The sequence below is a fragment of the Cannabis sativa genome, chromosome 4 (genome assembly GCF_029168945.1).
Source record: "Cannabis sativa cultivar Pink pepper isolate KNU-18-1 chromosome 4, ASM2916894v1, whole genome shotgun sequence".
In the NCBI taxonomy this organism is placed as follows: domain Eukaryota; kingdom Viridiplantae; phylum Streptophyta; class Magnoliopsida; order Rosales; family Cannabaceae; genus Cannabis; species Cannabis sativa.
Genome location: NC_083604.1, coordinates 36,795,287 through 36,818,895, shown reverse-complemented (window position 1 = coordinate 36,818,895; position 23,609 = coordinate 36,795,287). Strand labels below are relative to the sequence as shown.

The 23,609-nt window shown below is 31.2% G+C and overlaps 1 long non-coding RNA gene across 1 annotated transcript; it reads right to left on the bottom strand.

Annotated features, from left to right (window-relative positions):
- Positions 1 to 21,534: 21,534 nt before the first annotated feature.
- LOC115706877 (uncharacterized) lies at positions 21,535 to 22,535 on the bottom strand. The gene is made up of 2 exons (XR_004009659.2): positions 22,273 to 22,535; positions 21,535 to 21,912 (listed from the first exon to the last, which is right to left on the bottom strand). It is a non-coding gene; the product is annotated as an uncharacterized LOC115706877 (long non-coding RNA).
- Between the last annotated feature and the right edge of the window lie 1,074 nt (positions 22,536 to 23,609).

Genomic DNA, 23,609 nt, shown 5'->3' with positions numbered 1-23,609 from the left:
CGCCTATGGGGACAACGTTGGATTCTTATTTTGATCGCATAAAAGGTTACTAGAATGATGTCCATTTTAGATGAGCTGACTATTCTATTCAACTAATGTTATCTTTAACTCTCGCCTACTGGGACACTGTATTTCATTAAGTTGGAAACCTTAAAAAATAATTAATATGTCTATTTTTTGGTATTTTTGCAAACATATTTGCTTAACTTGTTATTTTCTAAACTTGTGTATGAATTTAATTGAACCAATAATTTATTAATGTTTATTGATATTTGTAGTGTCAAAATGTACAACCCACATCCCAATCCTCATCTAGCATATGCCTTTAGGAATGAACTCCAAAGTGTGAAGATGACTCCTGGTCAGAGTATCACTTCACACTTGCTCATGATGAACATGAAATTCCAGAAGGCAGCTCTGCTGGGAATTGTTTTATCTAGAGAGCAAAGAGTTCATTTTGTTCTCAACAGCTTATCACCCGAGTTTAAGTAATTTGTTGTTAACAACTAGAACTCGTCCGACATAGACAAGCTGGACACTGAATTGCGTGCTTATGAACAGACATTGTCACTTGCATGGAGGTCCTTCTCTAGTAATGTAGATAAGGGCAAACAGAAAGCTGAGTTATTGAGAATGATTCCTCCAACAATCCTGCTACTTCAGGCTTAGTTGAGAAAAATAGAGAAAGTGATTCCACTTCCTTAGATTATCTTTCACAACAGATTGAACCAGCAATAAGAACAATCTAAGAATAGTTAAGCAGACATATTATTTAATGTTCTAATTATAAATAGAAGGGACCTTTTCAATCAAATTGTCCCAGACTTCTCAACACTAAGAACAATGGTAATGCCTTGTTTTTTTGAGTCATCTGTTTTAGAGAATGACAAATCCATATGGATTGTTAATTCTATGTCTACTAACCATGTTTGTTGTTCATTGTAATTGCTTGAAAACTAGAATTATTTAAAATCCAGAGAGTTGAAATTTAAAGTTGGTAACGAAATGGTATCGGTTAGAGCTAGAGGAAAAACAAAACTCAAGTTTTAGAACAGAATTTTGAATTTAGACAATGTTTTGTTTATTCCAAATTTCAGTAGAAACTTGATTTTTGTTTCATGTTTACAGTTGCAACAGTACAAATTGAATTTTTCGAGTTCTGGTTCTATCATTTCTCGAAATGACATTCAAACTTGTGTTGCATCTATGGAACAAGGGCTTTATGTTCTTAGACCAGATGAACCATTTTCCCTTAATAACGAAGTGTTTAAGGTAGCTAAACCTAAAAACCACAAAAAGAAAAAGATCAATAATGAAGACGAAACATATCTATGGTAGCTACGTCTTGGTCATATAGGCTATGATAGACTTCACAAGTTGACCAAAGGTGGTCCATTGAAAAATATCACCTTATGTGAATTACCAGTTTGTGAATCTTGCCTAGAGGGAAAAATGACAAAACGTTCTTTCTTAGCAAAGGGAAAGCGTGCCAAAGAACCACTAGGCATAGTGCATTCAGATCTTTGTGGACCACTGAATGTCAAAGCTAAAGGTGGTTATGAGTACTTTGTCACTTTCATTGACGATTACTCTAGATATGGCCATATTTGCCTTATTCATAAGAAATCTGAAACGTTTGAGAAGTTTCAGGAGTTTCTAGCATTGGCTCAAAACCAATTGGGTAAATCTTCAAAGATCTTGTGAACTGATAGGGGTGGAGAATATATGGATATGCAGTTTAAAGATCATTTAATCGAACTTGAAATTGAATCCCAATTGACTGCCCCTAGCACTCCACAGCAAAATGGAGTTGTAGAAAGAAGAAATTGGATACTTTTGGAAATGGTTAGGTCCATGCATAGCTATTCAACTCTACCTACGTCCTTCTGGGGATACACTATTCAGATGGAAATTGACATTTTAAATGTCGTTCCATCTAAATTAGTCCCTAAGACACCTTTAGAATTATGAAATGGTCGTATACCTAGTTTACGCGATAACAGAATCTAGGGGTGCCCTGCTCATGTCTTAAGAAAGAAAGATGGAAAACTAGAAAAGCGAAGTGAAGTTTGCATATTTGTTGGAAATTCTAAGGAGACTAGGGGTGAAATACTTTATAGTCCCAAGGATGATAAGGTGTTCGTTTGCACAAATGTCATTTTCCTTGAAGATGACTATATTAAGAATTTCAAGCCGCAAAGCAAAAGTAGTATTGGAGGAAATGCTTTAAGATATAACTCCAAATAATGTTCCATCGTCTTCTACTCAAGTAGAGGATAATCCTACTCCCTCGGTTGAATCTTCGCAAGTTGATATAACCGAGAAATCTACCACTAATATTCCTGTTCAAAAAATCACGGCTCCTCGTCGTAGTGGGAGGGTTTCCAAACCAGCTCGTTATGGCTTGGATGGTGAAATCAATATGGTCGTTGGTGGCGGTATTGATGACGATCCATTAACCTATAAATAGGCAATGGCAAGTCTGGAACGGAAACAATGGTCAACCAGCATGGAAAAGAACATAGTCTACAAATATGTAGATGCACCTGATGATTATCATACAATTGGATGTAAGTGGGTCTACTAGAAGAAAAGAGGTGCTGGTAGCGACGTCAAAACTTTTAAATCTAGACTGTTGCAAAGGGTTATACCCAAAGAGAAGGTGTTGACTATGAGGATACTTTTACTCTGGTCGCCATGCTCAAATCCCAGAAGTCTTCTCTCCATAGCTGTCGCTTTAGATTATGAAATTTGGCAAATGGATGTCAAGACAGCTTTCCTTAATGGAATTCTTGAGGAAACCAACTATATGGAGCAACCAAAAGGTTATAAGCTTCCAGGGCAGGAAGAGAAAGTTTGCAAACTTAACAGGTCCATTTATGGACTTAAGCAAGCTTCTCGTTCTTGGAACAAAAGGTTTGATGAAATAATCAAAACCTACGGCTTTCACCAAAACAAAGATGAACCTTGTGTTTACCAACTAAAGGATAATCAAGTGGTAGTATTCTTGGTCCTTTATGTTGATGACATTTGATTATTGGCAAAAATATCAAGAAAATGACTGACATGAAGGAAAGGCTTGACACATAATTCGAAATGAAAGATTTGGGTGAAGCTGCTTATGCTATTGGTATTTAGATCATTAGAAATTGGAAGAACAGATCCCTTGCTCTCTCTCAAACAACTTACATTAATAAGGTGCTAGAGATATTCTCAATGATAAATACTGAAGGGGTAGTGATGCCTTCTAGACCTGGTATCCGTCTATCTAAGGAATAGTCTCCCACTGATCCTCAAGAGATAGATGACATGAGAAGGGTTCCTTATGCTTCAGCAGTTGGAAGTCTAATGTATGCAATGTTATGCACTAGACCTGACATTTGCTATGTAGTAAGAATTGTGAGAAGGTATCAGACAAACCTAGGAGAGGAACATTGGACTGCAGTTAAGCATATTTTGAAATATTTGAAAAGTACTAGGCATTATGTGTTAGCCTACAAGGGTCGTGCTTTAAATCCCGTAGGCTATACTGACTCAGATTACCAAGCTTGTCTTGATGACAAGAAGTCTACATCTAGGATGGTTTTTTACTCTTGGGGGTGGAGCACTTGTTTGGAAAAGTGCTAAGCAAACTGCAATATCAGACTCTACCATGGAGGCCGAGTACATAGCTGTCGCTGAGGCTGCTAAGGAACTTGTTTGTCTTAGAAAGTTCTTCTCAGGACTTGGTCTCGTTCTTGGAATGGAAAGACCACTAGTTTTACTTTGTGACAACACCGGAGCTATAGCCAACAGTAAAGAGCCTCAAAGCCACAAGAGAAGCAAACACATAGAGAGGAAATACCACGTTATCAGGGAATATGTGGCAAGAGGGGATGTACTGGTGGAGAAAGTGGACACTAAAGACAAATTAGCTGATTCATTCACCGATGTTTTGACTGTAACTACATTTGAAAAGCACATGCTGAATTTAGGATTAATTGAAATGTACTGATAGTTTTATGTTAGTGCAAGTGGGAGTTGGTTGGGCTTTCTACCCTAAATAAAACTCTATTTCAATGTAATCTTTTCTATTCAATTATCAATAAAGAAATAGATTTAATTTAATTACTTGTTTAATGTGTTATTTAGTTCATGTGATCATTTATTTATTATTTGATTTATACATTCATCCAAATCCTTATCACACTGATATTCTTATTTATTGTGTTGTCAACACAGTGGAAAGTAATCAAGATTGTGTGATTAAATGTACTCCTATGATTTATCAGTACACAGGGTTTAACTGATAGGATAAGTGTTATGTTCTTTCTAGGGCATTGGTTAAAGTAAGCTTGGGTTGGATGTATGAAGTATGCATCGGAAGGGACCGATATTGAACTTGAATCAGATATAATAAACTTACCGTAACATCTATTCAATTCAATATCACCTAGCAGATCTTAGATCAAATGATCTCAATCCTTAGATGGTTAGGTGCTAGTTCAATTGTATTATTTGTGTTCTTCAATCTGTTCGTTAAAGTCGACCAATGGATCTTCTCATGACATATAGATTAAGGACATGGTAGTTCAATTTAGTGGGAGTGCTAATCATAGATACGGAATCTATAGCTTCTATCCGGACATAGAAGTGAAATGATGATTTCCTTGGATCTTGGCTTAATAGAGATAAATGATAGAACACTCATTTTAGTTATTATATTAGTTTACTGAAACATCATTTATAGGTAGCTAAGTGTTTTAAGACTAAATTACATTGAAGGTTGTAACGGTAAATTTGTCCCTACTTAATGTAAATCATCTATAGAGGATTGTTGATTATTAGGATTATAAAAAATTGATAGCTCATATATATCGTAGAACATATAGAGCATTCTATATAATAGAGAGTGTAATTCTAAATCTATAGTGGTACAAGAAGGAATTAATAAGTTAAGGAATTTACTTGGTAAATTCTAAATTTGCTTATTAGAAGATTGGTTATATAGGCCCATGGTCCCCATACTAGTTGAGACAAACTTCTTGTAAGACTTAGCTAATTGATTTTAATTACTCAGTTATAATTCTAAAATTAGACTATGTCTAGTTTCTGAATTTTCACTAAGATATGGCTTCATTGTGAAGAAATAGAATTTTAGAGTTTATTTGTTAATTAAGAGACTTTGTGGAGTTTAATTATAAATAATATAAATGAAAATTTTATTTGATAATTAATTTAATAACTAAATAAATAGTTTTGGCATTTATAGGATTGAAATTGTAAAATGTGGCCTTTGTGAAAAATTTGATAAATGGTTGAGAAAAATGGCAAAAATCTAACTAGTGTTGGACCCACATATGGCCGACCACTAGGGTCCTATTTTTGCTATTATTTTATCATTTTTTATTCTAAATAATTCAATCCTAACCCTAATTGAATTAGTATAAAAAGAAAAGAATGGTCTCATAATCTAAAAATGAATCTTGAACTAGTTTTCTTCTTGTCAAACAACTAGAGAGTTTGAGACTTCTTCTTCTTCTTTTCACTCTTCTAATTCGAATCCTTTAGTGTTCTTCACCATTAAAATTCAAGCCTTAGTGAGTGAGTGAATGCCCACCCATAGCAAGTTAGTCCTCAATCATAGTGTGTAAGACTGTGAAGAATCCAAACAACTGAAGGAGTTTCAGGCTTAAATCTTGATTATTCTCTGCGACAGAAAGGAACAAGGATTAGAGATCTCAGCGGAAGGAGACATTTAATTCCACTGCAACCAATGTAAGGTTTCTCATACTTTATATGTGTTTATTTTCATCGTTTTAGAAATTCATATTTTGGGTGTTAAAAACATCCTTGTTAGTAAATCTAAGTCCTGGTAAAATATATTCCAACAATTGCAGGTTGTTTTGTAGACATTTTCTCGTGTGTCTATCAGACTAGTATACTTAGTGTACTTTGGATCATATTTTTCCTCAGCTTTTTTGAAGAGTCATTGCAGTTATTACTCTTGCCCCCTCTTTGTTCCGAGAGTGGCTCACAGTTGATTCTAGAACCTCGATTTTTGCATGTCTGGGAGCCATACTGCACCCAGTCTGTGCTACCCTGTACCTGAAAAAATGGTTCTATGTAGGTACGAGAACAGGGGTAGTAGGTCCGTAAATAGTTGGGGAAAATTGAGTTCCTAGAAGAGTCAAGGCTGGAGTCGAAACTTGAGATGCGAAGCTGGATGTGGCCATAGAAGGGGTTGGAGCCGAAGGAACACCAAAGTCTTGTATATAAGCATCCTCAAGGTTAGTAATACCCTAAGCCTTTGACATAAACTCACTTAATTTTTTGACTCTATTTCTTTGCATCTCTCACCACAATAAAGAACCAATAACCAATCTAGATTGGAGGGCCATCGATTTCGTGTCGTCACTGACCTTAGTCTTGGCAGCAACCTCCATTATCCTTTGAATAAAAGCCTTCAAGCTTTCGTTGTTTTGCTGTTTGACATGTTGGATATATTTTACCAGGATCTAGATTTACTAACAAGTATGTTTCATTAACATCCTAATATGAATTCTAAAACAATGAAATAAACACATATAAAGTTTAGGAAACCTTACATTGGGTGCAGCGGAATATAATGACTCCTTCCGTTCAGATATCTAGCCCTTGATTCCTTTCTGTAGCAGAGCATTATCAATATCTGAACCTGGATCTCTTTCTCTCCTTCCTTTGATGCTGAATTACCTTTTTTGTTGGTTGATTTTCCACAGTCTTACACACTATGATTGAGATACCACTTGATGTGTGTGGGCACTCACTCATTCACTCAAGGATTTCGAAATTTAGAGAAGAAAAGAAGAGAGAAGTGGTTCGGCCTAGAGAAAAGAATAGGAGGCTCAGTTTGCATCTGACAGAATTAAGTGTGAATGAGAGCCATCACTATCTATTTATAGGTAACCACCTAGGTTTAACTTAGAATTATTTGGCATTAAAATAATGAAAAAAATAAATGATAAAAGCCTACAATAGTGGCCGGCCTGGGCTTTGGATAATGGGCCTCACTTATGCAATTTTGCTGTTTTATCATTCCTGCATCTGATTTTCTCAAAAATGCCAATTTTCAAATTCAACCATTTAAATGCCAATTCTAATTATTTAATAACTAAAAATTAATTATTAAATAATATTCTCATTTAATATATTTATTAATTAGACATATAAAGTCTCTTAATTAATAAATAAACCTAGAATTCTCTTTTCTTTACAATTTCGCCCTTGCTTAGTGAAAATTCATAAACTAGACATAGTCTAACTTTAGAATTATAATTGATTAATCAAAATCAATTAATTGAGTCTTACAAGCAGTATGGTCTCAACTAGTATGGGGACCATGGGTCTATATATCCAAGCTTCCAATAAGCAGATCAAGAATTTATATCTTAAATTCACTAACTTATTAATTCTTCGTTGAATCCACACATAGAACTTAGAATTGCACTCTCAGTATATAGAACGCTCTATATGTTCCACGATATAGATACGTCATTAGTTATCCATTGTTATAATCCTAATTTGATCAATGACCCTCTAATAGATGATCTACATTGAATAGGCACTAAATTACCGTTACACCATCAATGTATTTTATCCTTAAAACACTTAGCTCTGTATAAATGAGATCTCCACCATTTATCTCTGTTTAGCCAAGCTCGAAGGATATCATCGTTTCACTTCTAAATCCCTATAGAAGTTATAGATTCCATAATTATGTTAGCGCTCCCACTCAATTATACTATCATGTTCCCAAAATGTACGTATCACCCTGACCCAAAAGTAGGCTTAACTAACAAATCAAAGAACATGTATAATACTCTTGAGATCGAACCTAATCATATCAGGATTAAGATCATTTGATCTAGGATCAACAGGTGATATTGCATTGAATAGATATTACGGTAAATTTTAACAAATCTAATCAAAGTTCAATATCGGTCCCTTCCGATGTATACTCCATACATCCGATCCTCGTAAACTTTGCCAATGCCCTAGAAAGGACATAACACTTATCCAAGGTGTAAGAATACCTATCGCTGATTATCATGTCAGTCTAAATCCAGTGAACTGACAAATCAGGGAATAAACTTTCGAACATATAATTAAGATTATATTCCACTGTGTTGACAACACTATAATCATTAACAAATTGATATGTTCTGGACTTAAGTAGAATTCATACATTATATAAATAATCATGAAATAAATCATGTGAACCATGCAACATTAAATGTTATTTCTGATCTTTCTTAATAAGTAAATCTGATTATATTGAAATGAGTCTTATTTTAGGCATAAAACCCAACATGACATTGGTAAGAGAACCAACTTCCATGTCCTTATCAATATTTGTGGAAGGTCGATTACAAGCCCTTCTAGCTATCAATCAAACCTGGAGCTAGCCTCTTCCACCAGTCTTCCGCAGACTTGGCCAGTATTAGGGAAAAACATAAACACTTAGCATCAATTCTGACTCGTGCAACTTGCATCATTTTATTGTATTTCGTCAAGTGTTCTCATGGATCGGTCTTTCCCTCACACAGCTCAATGTGGGGAATTTTAAAGTTTTTCAGATGTGAGGTCTCCGCAATCCTCCTTACACATGAATTTGGGTCCTCATCTTCCGAATTTGAGAGCGCTCTGGTCTGTTTTTTGACTATCTTGGTTAGAGCAGCTATCTATTCCTCCAACCTCTTTGTGTCACTTTCTGGAAGATCACGTCCCCTTATTTTATCGCTTAGATGGTTCCTGAGGTCACCCTTATTGTAATATCCTAGAAAATAAAATGATATTTAATTAGACATATTTTATTAAATATGTAATTATTTTGGTAATGAAGTAAGATTATGATCTTACTTGGATCGATTAGTGAAATTTATAAAATGATTATATAAAGCGTAATTTATTAATAACGGACTTTATACTGAGATATGTGGGTATCGTGGATACTATTTTTGAAATAAAAATATTTTTGGGCCCGACTGTGGAAATTTGACTATGTGGTCAGAAATGTCATGACATTAAGGGATGGATTATTTTGAGGATATTCTGGACTATTTTAGAATTTTAGAATGTCGGTTTGGTGGATTCATGAAATTACCAAAATGCCCTAGGTTATTTTAAAGTTTAATTTACTTTTGAGGGTAAATTAGTCATTCTTTAAATAAACTTGTTTTGTCCCTTTCTATTTTTATTTTAGGGGGCTGGTTGTATATATAAAAAAAAAAAAAAAAAAACCCTTACTATAAATTACTTAGAAGCTAAGTAACCACCAAAAACAAATTCAGCCTCCTCTCTTCTTCCCCTTCGTGCAACCTAAAACCAGCCACCTAGAAGGTTTTCTTCAGAATTTTCTTCTTCTTTTCAAGATGGTTCCTGCCCCAAGTCAACCTAGAAGAGTTTGGAGGTAAGTTCTCAACCTTTTGGATTGGAAACTCTAAGTTTTGAGTTGGTGTTGAGGTAGGGTGTTGCTTTTCTGTGGCTATAGGGATTAGACTAAGATTGGGGTTTGTTTAGGGTAGGTTGTTGAGTATGTTGGAGATGGTTTTAAGTGGTTTCTATGGCTGCTTGATTGAGTTTGGTTTGTTGAAGTCAAAGTTGAGTTTTCTTCACTTTAATGTGTGAATTTGATTCAATAATTGAAGCTTGGAATATGTTGTATTATGGTTATTACATTGTTCTGTGAAGTTTAGGAACAATTGGTTAGGTTTGGAGCAAGTTTTGGGACTTTTAAGAGCTGAAACTTTCGAGTTCCTGCTGTAGTGAACCGGAATTCCGGATGGTCAATTTTCAGGAATCCCTAATTTTCGTATTTTAGCCATAACTTTTCACTCGGGTGTTTGTTTTAAACATTCTATATACCGTTTCGTAGCTTATGAAGAGCTCTACAGTATGAGACATAGATTAGAGCCAAAAGATATATTTATTCTAGGGTGTTTTCACCATAAGATTTGGTAGAAAACCCTAAGTTATTTTATGCGGGTTTTAGACAGTGTTTTGGAATAGACCCTTATTGATTTACTTTTGTCATGACATAGGACTCGAGATCATCGAGCATCATTCCACTCAGTTCGGCCCACATACTTGACTTTGGACTTGAGGTAAGAAAAGTATTAAGCACCGTATATGGTAATGCTATGATTGTTACAGTCTCGATTATGATCAAGATCTCAGTATGTGTTTATTGTGACTTAATCTTAATTGAGGTTAACGATATGTATTTGTTGTGACTTGGTGGTAATCGAGGTAATGATGAGAAATGATTATTGTTGTTTGTGAATTGTTTATGATTAAGGGAAAAACACGGTTATCACCGTTGTTATGAATGAATTAAGATACGGTCATTACCGTTATGAGCAATCATTCTTGAAACTCCGGATAGGTTTCTTACTTATCGTTTGCTTTACCAGGCAACGATAGTGACATACGCAGCTCGTGGATAACGAGTGGTGAGGTTTGAAACAGTCATTACTGTTATGAGTAATTACTCGTTGAAATCGTGGTTCGGTTTCTTACTTATCGTTTGCTTTACCAGGCAACGATAATGACATACGTAGCTCATAAATAACGAGTTGTGAGGATTGGAAACAGTCATTACCGTTATGAGTAATTATTCTTGAAACCGCAGATAGGTTTCTTACTTATCGTTTGCTATATCGGGCAACTATAGTAACATATGTAGCTCGTGGTTAACGAGTGGTAAGGGTACTTTATGAAGTACCAGGATTGTGTGGTTACAATGCTGTGAAATGGATTAAGCGTAATATTATGTGATGAGCTGTAATTGAATACATTTTTATTATAGTGTGACTGGATGAATGTTATATTGCTTATGAAATTAGTCACTTTCCATGCAGAGCTTCAGTGACTCTTGGGATGTAAGAATATGTGTTTATACGGATGTAAGATTAGAATGCTTTATGAAGCCCTGAAAATGTGTGGTTATGTATTGATTAGATATTCATTTAGTGCAACGATAAAGTTGTTGACTATAAGGTCTTGTGATTTTCTCATAACGCATAGTATGTGGAAATGTATAAATGCTAATACTATATGGTTATGGTTAATGGATATGTGAGAGTCACAAATATATATATACTTGTTATATTGAGATGCGAATATCTGCGTTTATAATGCTTTTGATCTAATAACTTTTCTTGCTGAGTCATTGTGACTCACGGGTGCTTCATGGTGCAGGTAAGAGGAATAAAGCTATGTTTGGCCATGAATCATAAGTCTCCCAGTAGTGTACATATTAGCCGTGGTGTCTTGGCTTCTAAGAAGCAGGATCAAGCTCTTTTCTTTTATGTGTGAAAGTGTAACTTTATTTTTGTATTAACGGTTTTGTAACTTGTTATAAAAAAATTTTATAAACAGGGGATCCCTATATTTTAGTGGTATTTCATAAAGAAGTTTTATTCTGATTTAATCAAAAAGTTTTTAATTAAACCTTACTTTTCATAAACTAATAGAATAGCTTGGAATAAGTTCGTAAAAGCACACACACGTGGCGTCCCTGCGGGTCGGGGTGTTACACTTATGTGTCCTTGCCTTTTCAATTTTGTACTTCTTGTACTTGGCGTCTAATCGCCATCGAAGGCCTGCGGTGGACCAGCTATCCTTAGAATGTCCCACAACTGTCCTTCTGTCCTAGTTGATAGAATTTCTAGGGTGGTCCCTGGCCCCTTAGGCCTAAGTACTCTCTGTTTGGATTTTATGCCCTAAATAAAACACATTTCAATACATTCTTATTAGTTATCAATAGATGATTAGAAGTCATTTATGTTTACATGTATTTTTAAGATTATGGTTTGATATACAATTCCTATTAAATCTAGAACATCTTGTAATTCACAATTACAGTGATGTCAACACAGTGGAAGGTAATTGTGATTATATGCTTCAAATGTTTATGTCCCATAATTCATCAGTGCACTGGATTTACACTGATGTGATAGTCAGCGATAAAGTTTACTTACACCTTGGATAACTGTTATGTTCTTCGCAGGACATTAGCAAAGTATGCTAGTCTTAGATGTATTGAGTATACATTGGACTGGGACCTATATTTATCTTGGTAAAGATACTATAGTCTTACCGTTGTATCTTTCTCAGTCAATATCACTGGTTGATCTTAGATTAAAAGATCTTAATTCTGATGGTTAGGTTTGATCTCAAGAGTATTATTTCTGTTCTTAGAGTTGTTCGTTAAAGCCTACCAATTAATTTGGGTAACACATACATCTTAGGAACATGATAGTACAATTGAGTGGGAGCGCTAATCATAGATAAAGAATCTATAACTTCTATATGGGCATAGAAGTAAAATGATAGTTTTTTTCAAGCTTGGCCTAATATAGATAAATGGAAGATCTCTTGTTTCAAAAGTTATATTAGTTTACTGAAATATCATTTATAGGAAGTTAAGTGTTTTAAGGATAAAATATATAGAAGGGTGGAATGGTAAATTTGTCCCTAGCTGATGTAAATAATTTATAAAAGATCTTTGATTATTGGGATTAGAACAATAGATAATTCATATTGTATCTATATCATAGAACATATAAAGCGTTCTATATAATTAAGAGTGCAATTCTAAATCTAAAGTGGCATAAGAAGGAACTAATAAGTTAGAGAATTTACTTGATAAATTCTAGATCTGCTTATTGGAAGCTTGGTCATATAGGCCCATGGTCCCCACACTAGTTGAGATAATACTGCTTGTAAGACTCAGTTAATTGGTTTTAATTAATCATTTATAATTCTAAAATTAGACTATGTCTTATTTATGAATTTTCACTAAGTAATGACTTAATTGTGAAGAAAATAGGTTTTAGGATTTATTTGTTAATTAAGAGACTTTATTAAGTCTAATTAATAAATAAGTTAAATGAAAATTTAAATTGATAATTAATTTTAATTATTAAATAAATAGTTATGATATTTAAAGGATTAAATTTATAATATATGACATTTATAAAAAAAATGATAAATTGTTGAATAAAATGGAAAAATTCTAATTTAGTAGGGCGCATCTTATGGCCGGCCACTTAAGGAGAATTTTAGCCAATTATTTATCATATTTTAATGCCATATAATTTGAATCTAACCCTAGGAGAAATCCTATATAAGAAATAAGGTGGTTCTCATTCTATCCAACCTAAGTCATTCTAGTTTTCATTCTATGTCAAAAAACTAGAAACTTGAGAACCTCCTTCTATAGAATTCGAATCTCCCTTTCTTCTTCTTTCTAATTTTCAAGTCCTATAGTGAAAGAGTACATTCCCACCCATAGCAAGTCAAGTACTCAATCATAGTGTGTAAGACTGTGAAGATTCCAACACTTGAAGGAGAATCAGGCTCAGATCTTGATAATACTCTACGACAGAATGAGACATATTATTCCACTTCAATCAATGTAAGGTTTCTTAACTTTATATGTGTTTAAATTCCATTATTTTAGAGAATTCATATTTAGGGTGTTAATCAACATACATGTTAGTAAATCTAAATCCTGGTAAAATAATTCCAAACACTCTCGTACTTTGCCCCTTTGACACGGTTTTCCCTCTAGGATCAGAAGGGCATCCAAGCTCGAAAGAACCAGTGACCTTCTGTATCCTCGAGGGATGGCTAGTTGGATTCGTGTCTTTTTAGGAGATTTAGGAGCAGACTTTTGTGAGAGCTCATCTACCTTGCCTTTACCTTTATCCTTGAAAGAATTTTAGGTTTCAACTTAGTTTTCTTGTGAGCACGCTCTTCGGCCATTACTTACACCAAAGGCTTATCATCGAACTTTTCCAAGTCCTCAAACTTGTTTTGGAGATGCTCCATCATCCTTTTCATTTTCATAGTGAGCTTCCTCTGTTCTGCTAACTTCGTCTGAGTAGCCTCTAGGTTTTTTGTCACTCCCAGCAAGTTCAAGTCATGGTCATAGTAGTAACCATCTTCGTAATACCCTTCCTTCACATAATTATCACCATCATCCTCCTCTTCCATGTCTTTAGGGTTCTGGTCATCATCAGTGCCATCAAACACGTTCTCAGCATCCTCTCTTTGGTTCTCAGCATTGGTTGTATCTTCTTCGCTTACATCGCCTGGCTGGAGACCAAAGGTGATGGAGTCTGCCTCCTCCATAATAGTATCTAGAGGAGTATTCTTACTTATATTTTTTCGTGTTTTCACCATGGTTGAGGTGGTACGATGACTAGCAAACTTTCCTCAGCTCTCGATGAAAGTACCAAAATATTTATTGAGATTTTCAAAATCCAATTAATTAGGGCTCAAGAAAGATATAAAATAATAAATAACAGACATATAATTTTTACGTGGTTTGGGCATTAATAATCCCTAGTCCAAGAGTCTATTGCATTAGCCTTACCGACGAGTGTTTGAATATTACAAGCGTACACAATATAAACACTAGCTCTACATTCCTGTCGTTTTTATTGAAGTTGAAGAATGCTAGCAAGAATTTTAGCAGAGGTTCGGTAGGTATGAAATTGTTCACCCTTTGTACATGAAAAGTGAGGGTATTTATAGGCACACATGTGGGAAAAGGCATACCCTTCCTCACCTAGGGTTTTGTACTCAACACACCACAAGGGCTAATACTACAACATGATGATTTGACTGTTGGTCGATAGGAAGCTTTCCCATCCTGTGGTGTACAACTGCTGAAAGAAATTTCGTGAGAAAGAGGAAACATGTTGCTCAAAGGTTTCACCTTGAAAAGTTGTTGTCTAGACAAGTCGTTTGACAAAAAGGGGGCTTTAGAGCCACGTACACGTACTACCATGGCCTGACGAAGGGGACAAGATCTGATTTGGTGTTAGAAGATATGTAACCGTCGCCTTGAGCTCTAGATAAGAAATAGCCAAATAAGTTCCAGGATCATCAGGTCACATCCTTCCCAGATTGTACTAACCTGCCACCCCTTCGGGATGGTCGTGGCTTCAAGGGACTGTGATCCTTCTTAGTAGCGGATGAATAGCAGGAGTCCTGAAGTCCTTTCCTTCCTTGCCGATATGAAGAACCTTTGACTTAGTCTTGGAATATAGCCTCTTTGGTGATGCTAATAAGCGGAAGATACATATTAATTGTAAATAGTTCGATGTGACACCTTTTCATGATTGCCACTAACATGCATCTAGGAATACAAATAACACTTTCTTAGTTTAGGTACATATATTTAATTTATTGTTTTGGCATATTTTATAAAAATGCAATGATAAGATTTTGTTTTTTTCTTTAATTGACACAATGTGTAGTAGTAGATATGGACATATTAATTATATATACCCATTATATTATATACCCCATTTTGAAATCATAAGATTTTATTATTTCTATTATTAATGTAATTATTTATTTAACTTTGAAAAAATATATTATTATTTTAAGTGTCATTAACTCAAAAAGAAAATGAGAAAAAAAATTGAAAGTATAAAGTTTTAACAATAAATTCTATGATTATAAATTCTATGGTAACAATAATTTAAGTTGTCAAAACTAAGTAAACAAAATCGTAATACAAAAATATATTGAGAATTTGATATTATTTTGCATATTGCAATTAGGTCATTATTTTGTTATTTTTTGTTGCTTTGTAGTTATCTTTTTGTTGTTTTATAATTACTTTCATGTTATTTGTTAAGTTATTTTAGGGTTATTTTATTTTATTTTATTGAAACATAGTATTTTTCTAATTTTAAAACCTTAACACAACATTTTTGAAAACTTGATACAGTAAAAATGTGTAAAAAAAAAAAGAGTGTGACAATAAAAATGATAAAAAAAAAATAAGTATTTTTATAAGATCCCCAAAAAAAAAGAAAAAAAAGGCTATTTTAAAAAATTTAGGAAAAAAGAGATAAGTTTTGATATATATGACATAACAATTTAATTATACTAAATATGACATTTAAAAAAAAAAAACTTAAAATATGGAAAAATGTCATTTTATATAGATAGAAATGCCATAAAAAATTTTAAATTTGTATTTTTCTTAAATAATCAAACACTAAAATAAATAAAAAATAATCTCAACTGTAGATACTATTTTTTTTTGTAGAAATTAAATCTATTTTTTTAGCTACTGTTTGTTTTTTATTTTATTTTTGTTTTTGTTTTTTTAGAAACTGATTATTTTATTAAAAGCAGCTGGGAAAGAAAACAAATTTCATTAACATCATCCTGAAAAAAAAAAAATAATATAAAAAATTATAATCTAAAACTGATACAAACTTTAAAAATCAATTTCATTAACATTAAGAAACTAATAATTCATTAAAAGAATTCAAAAAAAAAAAATAGTTTCATCAACAAGATAATGAAAAAAAAATTATATTCTAAAAACGGTACTAACTTTAAAAACTATCTTTATCAAGAAACTAATATTTTTATTAAAAGAAGAAAAAAACAATTTTATCAACAACATAATGAAAAATACACAATGCCTAATAACCAAACTTTTAGAAAGGATACTAAATTTAAAAATCAATTTCAAACATAGAAATTTTATATCAATACCTAATGACTAAACTTCTAACTTCATTTTCTATTTTAGCATTTAAGTTTTTTATTTGCTTGCTCAAAAATTAGAGTTGATTTAAGCATACAATATGCAGCAAATAGAACAAAGAGAATCATAAACTAAAATCAAATAGAAAAAAAAAAAAAAGAGAAACAAAGAAAATTAAAGAGAGAAAAATGCAATAAAAACCATAAAAGAATAACAAAAAATAATAAAAAATAGTGGAATGCGAGAAACCAGTTAGTAAAACAACCAAAATAAAAACTAACAGATAAAAACCAGTTTCCTTAAATAATCAAATTAAAAAAAAAATTGAAACTTAAAACTCAATTATGAACAACAATTAAAAAAATTGTTATGAAAACTAGTTACTTTTAAAAAAAAAAAAAACCAGTTATGAAAACAATAAAATAATGTGTGTCAGAAAAACTGATTATTTGAAATAAAACAGAAATTTTTGTTCAAATATCATACAATAATAAAACTAATTTTATACAAACTAAAAAAAAATATACAATAACATCATAAAAATGAAGCAACCCCATTACAGAACAGTTAAAACCTGTGAAACCAGTTTGGACCCTATGAAACCAGTTTTGACGCTATGAAAAATCATATCAATATAAATGTTAAATAATAAAGTTAACTGAAACTAATTTCATCAGACAACCAAATGAAAAATAAAAAAACACACAAAAATACAAAAAAAAAAATACTAATCACAAATATAATCAAAACAACACAAAATACATACCAATAATTTGAAAACAAAATATAAGTGTAAGTTTCGAACATAGAAACAAAATAATAAAAAAGTAACTTAAAATAAAAAATATGCAATAACATCATAAAATGGAGCAACCCCATCACAGAACTCTCAAAACATGTAAAACCAGTTTCGAACCCTTGAACCTGGTGAAACCAGTTTCGACCCTATGAAAAATCTTAACAAAACATAAATGATAAACAATGAAGTCAACTGAAATCAATTTCATCAGTCAACCTAGTAAAGAAAAACACTCGCACACGAATAAAAATAAAAATATTAATCACAAATATAGTAAAAAACAACACACAATACAATTTAGCAAAAAAAACATCACACAATGCACAATGCACAACACATAATGCGATATAGCAAAAAAAAAAAAAAACAACACAAAATGCACTACTAAATTTTTATAGAGTCTATTCATTTGAAATAACATAATGATCAACATTGAATCCATAGTCGATGCATTTTAGAATGGAATGTGGGGCTCGAATGCAATATTCGACGAGCAAGAGCTCAGATGTCCTCCCTGTAATAGTCTCTTAAAATCTGAATTAGTTCCCACAGAGCACTTTCACTAAACATGTCTTTTACTTCTATAATTTAAAAAACTAATTTATGAGCAAATAAAAATAACTTAGTGTTAATGCCTAACAACATTTATTTTATAATTTTTACTAGTAATCTAAATATTTTCAAAAAAAAAAAAAAGTGAACTACATTTAAATTGTTAAAAATGTTGTTAAAAAAAAGTGAATTACATTATATATATAAATTTTACTAATAAACTATGTAACTAGCTTATTGTTTAACTTAATCTACATTTCATATATTTATTATTGATATATATATATAAAAAAAAAAAAAAGAGTATCCAAAATATTGGTATGTAATAATTATTGACGTCATAAATTTTTAACTCAAGTGTTGCTAAAAAAAATAACTTAAAAATATCTTAAACACACAAAAAAAAATTTAAAAATTAAAAATAAGGTTTTATAATGTATATATATAGAATACTTTTTAATGGGTATTACCCATAAATAGTTACTAAACAAATTTAATTATAAATATTAATTTTAATAATATCAAACTATCGAATTTCGACCTAATAACGAATAATGAAATCACAAATTTGAATTTCTATGCTTAATTTAACTACTTAATTAAAAAAAATATATAAAAAAATATTTCTTTTTACACTATATCAAAAATATGTTCATACAAGAATATTTAACTTAAACTCAATTTTTTCTTTTCTTATTTTTCTTGCTGAAAAACTTTTTTTTTTAATTTTTTTTTTACCGATGGAACAATCTCAACCCATATGATATAAAAATGAGAGATTTTTTTAATTAGATTGAAAAATTAAACATAAAAACTCAAAATTTTCTAATTTTACCCATTAAGAGTGTACCCGTATATATATTTATCTATTTTGTATATATATATATATATATTTGAATAATTATAAAAATATTTTATAAAAGAAAATTTTGAATTTATATCCATATATTAGGTGTATATTAAGTTTTTGAACACAAGTTTACTAAAATAAAAAAAAAATAGGCACACTTTATATTTATACCCATTATAACCCTCTCTCTACTCTTCTCTTCTAACTTTACCATCCATACTCCTCATTCCCATCTATATTGATGATGGTCCAATGAGAGTCCGATGATGGCTCGACGCTACCCATTTTTTTGTTTTTTATGTTTTTGTACATAAAAAAATAGCTTCAGGCCACCATCGAACTACCATCGGACCATATTCTACATTTATAGATGTTAAGCTCCGTTCATTAAGCTCGTCAGGAAGGCAACATACCACTATTGGACTACTATCGGACCATATTATTAGGCTACCATCGGACCTTCGTCTTCAACCTTTATTCATTTTAACAATAGGAAGGCATCAAATTACCATCAGACCACTATTGAGCCTAACAAAAAAACTAATTTTTTGCCCAAAACTTAGATCTGGTCATTTTCGACCCTAAATCTAACATCTACTCACAGATAACAAACATTAATCATACAATTTATTCCTTTGACTATATTGCCAATGGTGAAGCTGTGGTTGATGAAGTCGTTGGGTCTACGGTGGTCATTGGGTCCGTGAGTCCTTGGGTTTGTGGTCGTGGAGAGAAGGAACCAAGGTTGTGGGTGGTGGGTTGTGAGTCTGAGTCCTTGGAGTGAGTTCAGAAAGTAAGAGAGATAAGGGAAGAAGAGAGAGAGTTAGGTGTTTGAAATGAGAGGAGTAGAATTGGGTTTTATAAAATGTTAGCCTATTCTACCAATATGAGTTAACTTAAGTTTAGGGAAATAATTTTAATCTAATAAATGCATAAAAATTCAAATTTCTTTTATAAAATATGTTTATTGAGAATATCATCTTGCATTTTTTTTTAATGATATCATAAAATATTTACTATATAATATGAAGTTAGTATTTATTGAATTTTATTTAAATTTTAAATTTTGGTAATTATTTGTGTAGAAATTATAAAATAAATTGAAATGTTGGTTTGATTTTTTTTTTTTTTTTTTTTGTATTGATAAAAAAATATACAATTTTTATATTTTAAGTTTACAAAAACATAGTTTAAGATAAAATTAATTGGGCTAAAAATAAAAACATAAAATATGAGTTTGGATATTAAGTTTACAAAAATATGGTATATCAAATACCATAAAAAATCTTAAATGTAAAAAAATACCATAGAAGAGTGGCAAATTTATAAATACCATATTTTTGTAACTTTTTTAGATAATTCTACATTTCATGTAATTTTCCAAAATAAAAAATAAAATAATGGGAAACCCCTATGATTGGAAGGCTTTGAATAAACTAAAAGAAATGCATATATCATATATGCATATATGTGAAAAGAAGGTTCATATTGAAAAAATTTAAATTATTATTTAGAAAAAAAAATTAAAAATTAAACTATTGAATTAATTTAAAAGTTTAAATTAAAAATTAAAAAAAATTATGTCTTTGCAAAGGATTGAACTTATAAAATTATAGTTGATGTAAGAAAATTTTACTACTTACACCATGATTATATTATTGATAGTATTAATTATTTTAGGATTCTATAATTTAAATATTTTGTACTCTTTTAGCTATAACTATTATTGAGTAGAAAATAAAATTAATATTTCCTCAGCTATATATATATTGATACTAGTAAAATACTAAGTGCGAGGCACGTATACTAAATTTTATGTTAAGTGTTTTCTATTTTATATAGTAAAAGTAATCATAGTTGTAAAATCTTTGGTAATAGACTGCAATCTATTGTCATCATCAGCGTCACGCAATTTGTTTTCAAAATTTGCTATCCTTTCTCTAAAAGCTTGAAAGAACAATAGTATTTTAACTACACATAAACAAACAATACGAATGAAAAATAAAAATAATGAGTAAATAAATATTATTGTAAATTTATATTTTATTTTCACTATAGATAAAAAAAAAAAGCATCAATAGCTAGAATTTATAGAAAACTAAATACTTCCAACAGATAAAATTAAAAAGAAAATATAAAATGACTTATCTTGTCAAATACAATTAGTGTCTCAAGTAGATCCACAAGCAATAATTTAATTATTTAAATAACTATTATAACTCCAATAACTTTATAACTCAAATAGTTGATAACTTAAATTATGTTTATAATAATCTAATTTAACTATTTTACATAAAAAAAAAAATTAATTATAAAAAAAGAAAATGATTGAAAGGAAAAATTATTAATCAACACAATAGTTTTATTCGAAAAAAATTCAATAAGATAAAATTAAAGACACTGAAATAATATCCTTAAAAGAAATGTAGGCACAATCATAAAAAGACAAACTTATATTAAAAAATAATAAAATATTCAACGAAAAAGAAAAGAGAAAACATTATCTCGATTGAATTGTTGAAACATAATAAACATGATGGTATCATAATTCACTCAAGTCAACACCTTTATCCAAATTACATATTCTGTATTGCCATGATGAGGAAATAATTATATGCACAATAACATATTTATCCAAATTACATATTCTGGATAGTTAGCAAATTACACAGAAAAAAATTAAGTATTTACACAAAAGCATAATCAACAGATAAATATAATACAACCCTAAATTAGGGGAAAATTAATCTAGATCATATTTAAAGCGGAGATGTAGTAAGACATATATTTGTTCTTAAAAATATATCATACCAAAATATTCACATGAGTTTAGTACACTTGTTACATCTACTTCACACTGCCCCACTACAACATGTCTACTGCAATACACATGAGTTTCTCAAGAAACGTCTAGATTGCTTGCTTCAAGGAATGCAATCCATTCCTTAAGAACCTAAGGTAGTGGCAATAATACACCATTAAACAAATTTCTTTTTCATAGACGCCACTTCAGAAACAACCAATTTCAAGCAAAAGAATGTTCTAATATAATAAATATCTATACTTCATGAGATAAAGGTGCTCCTCCACAGGAATATAGCTCTGTCTGCAAGTATTCCAGCTGCTGTCTCATTGCATTTCATTGGATTCTAGACCTATATTAACCTATACACACAAAAGGGTAAATTTATTCGATGTTATGTTTAAGACAGTAAAGTGAGTTTCTTTTTTTTATATAAATAATAGCAACAGAGGAGATTAGGAAAGGCTTAATGATTACAAGCTATAATGTATATCATGTGGAAAGCACATTGAGGCTATTGTTATTTCAATAGAACATCATACATAGCCCAGAAGAAAGGATCGTCTCATGTCTTGTTCAAAACAAGGAAGATGAAAATTAGAAATCATAATTATTAGATTGACTTTTGACATTGATGATTCTAGTGTGAATTCATTATCGTCATCCTTATTAAACAAATATTTCACAGAGAACTACGAGACTCAAAAAGGCAGATGGTTCACCTATTTTTCGATATTTGTACAATAAATGGGTCTTGCCCCTCAGCGTTAGGGATTTGACGGTTGTTAATATGCGCTCGTTCATCCTTCATCAACGACAATATACCTCAACAAAAAGGCAGAGGGTTAACCTGTTTCTTAATATTTTGTGGATTTACCTCAAGAGTGTTGGAATCGACTTCCTCTCCCTTTCTCTATGTCGTTTTCTTCAAAAATGGATGGTTGAAGAATAACCCCAATTCTGAAATCGATTTTGATAGTGCACTTTTGATTGAATACTTATTTTTCGCCGCAATATGTTTTGATAGTTTCAAAAATAGATTTTTTTTAAATAAATTAATAAATTATACTTAATTTTATGCTAGATACTTTATTATTCATATAAATTTTTAAATTTATATTAATTTATTTAAAAATTAATATTAAAATACATCTTCATAAAAAAAACTATTATTTTTGAATGGATTTTTTTTTTTTTAAAAAAAGTCACCCAATAATTTCTCATAAACCAAAAATTCTGTTATATAGCCACATATAGAATAGATATATATATATATAGGCAGCCGATTTTGTACCCATATGTGCAAAACACGGATTGCAATCCGTTGTACGGCAGGTGGGTCCCACGGTACTTTTAAATGTTTTTTAATTTTTTAAATTTTGGTGGTAACCGGTTGTTGTAGGTGTGGTTACCGGTTGTGAGTTTATTTTTTTAATTAAAAAATAGTTAGGTACGAAAAAGGTACAAAATAGTACTGTAGGTGTTAGTTAGAGTACAAAAAGGTACAGCAGTCTTCACTGTTCCTAGCAGTTGATGGTATGAAAATACTGTAGGAAGTGGGTCCATGTTGTCGGATTGAGGCTATTTTGGTATTTTCCTTCATTCATAGGATCATATGTATTTGTGGGATGGTAGTAAAGTACATTATATCAAGTACCGTGTACATTACTTGTTTCTACGTGATGTTTAGTAAAATTAGTGTACATAATATCACGTACCGAGTACGTTCATTTACGTTTCGTAGTATATTGTTTAGAAAATTTTGTTTTAAGTGATGAAATTATTTGTTGTTATACATTGAGTTTTTAGTTGGTGTAATTTTTTAATTGTAAATAGTTCGTATATTAAAAATTACCACAAAAATATATTTTTTCACCTTATAAGATTGAGTTTTTTTTCCTAGACATAATTAAGTTGTTCGTCAATAACAATTTTGAGATTTGGTGAAGATGAGAAAATTACTTTAAACATGCCAAACATAATAAGAAGTATATAAATCTAGAATTTTTGAAGCAATAAATAGAGTCATAAACGTTAAAACAACAATGGCTAAAAGTAG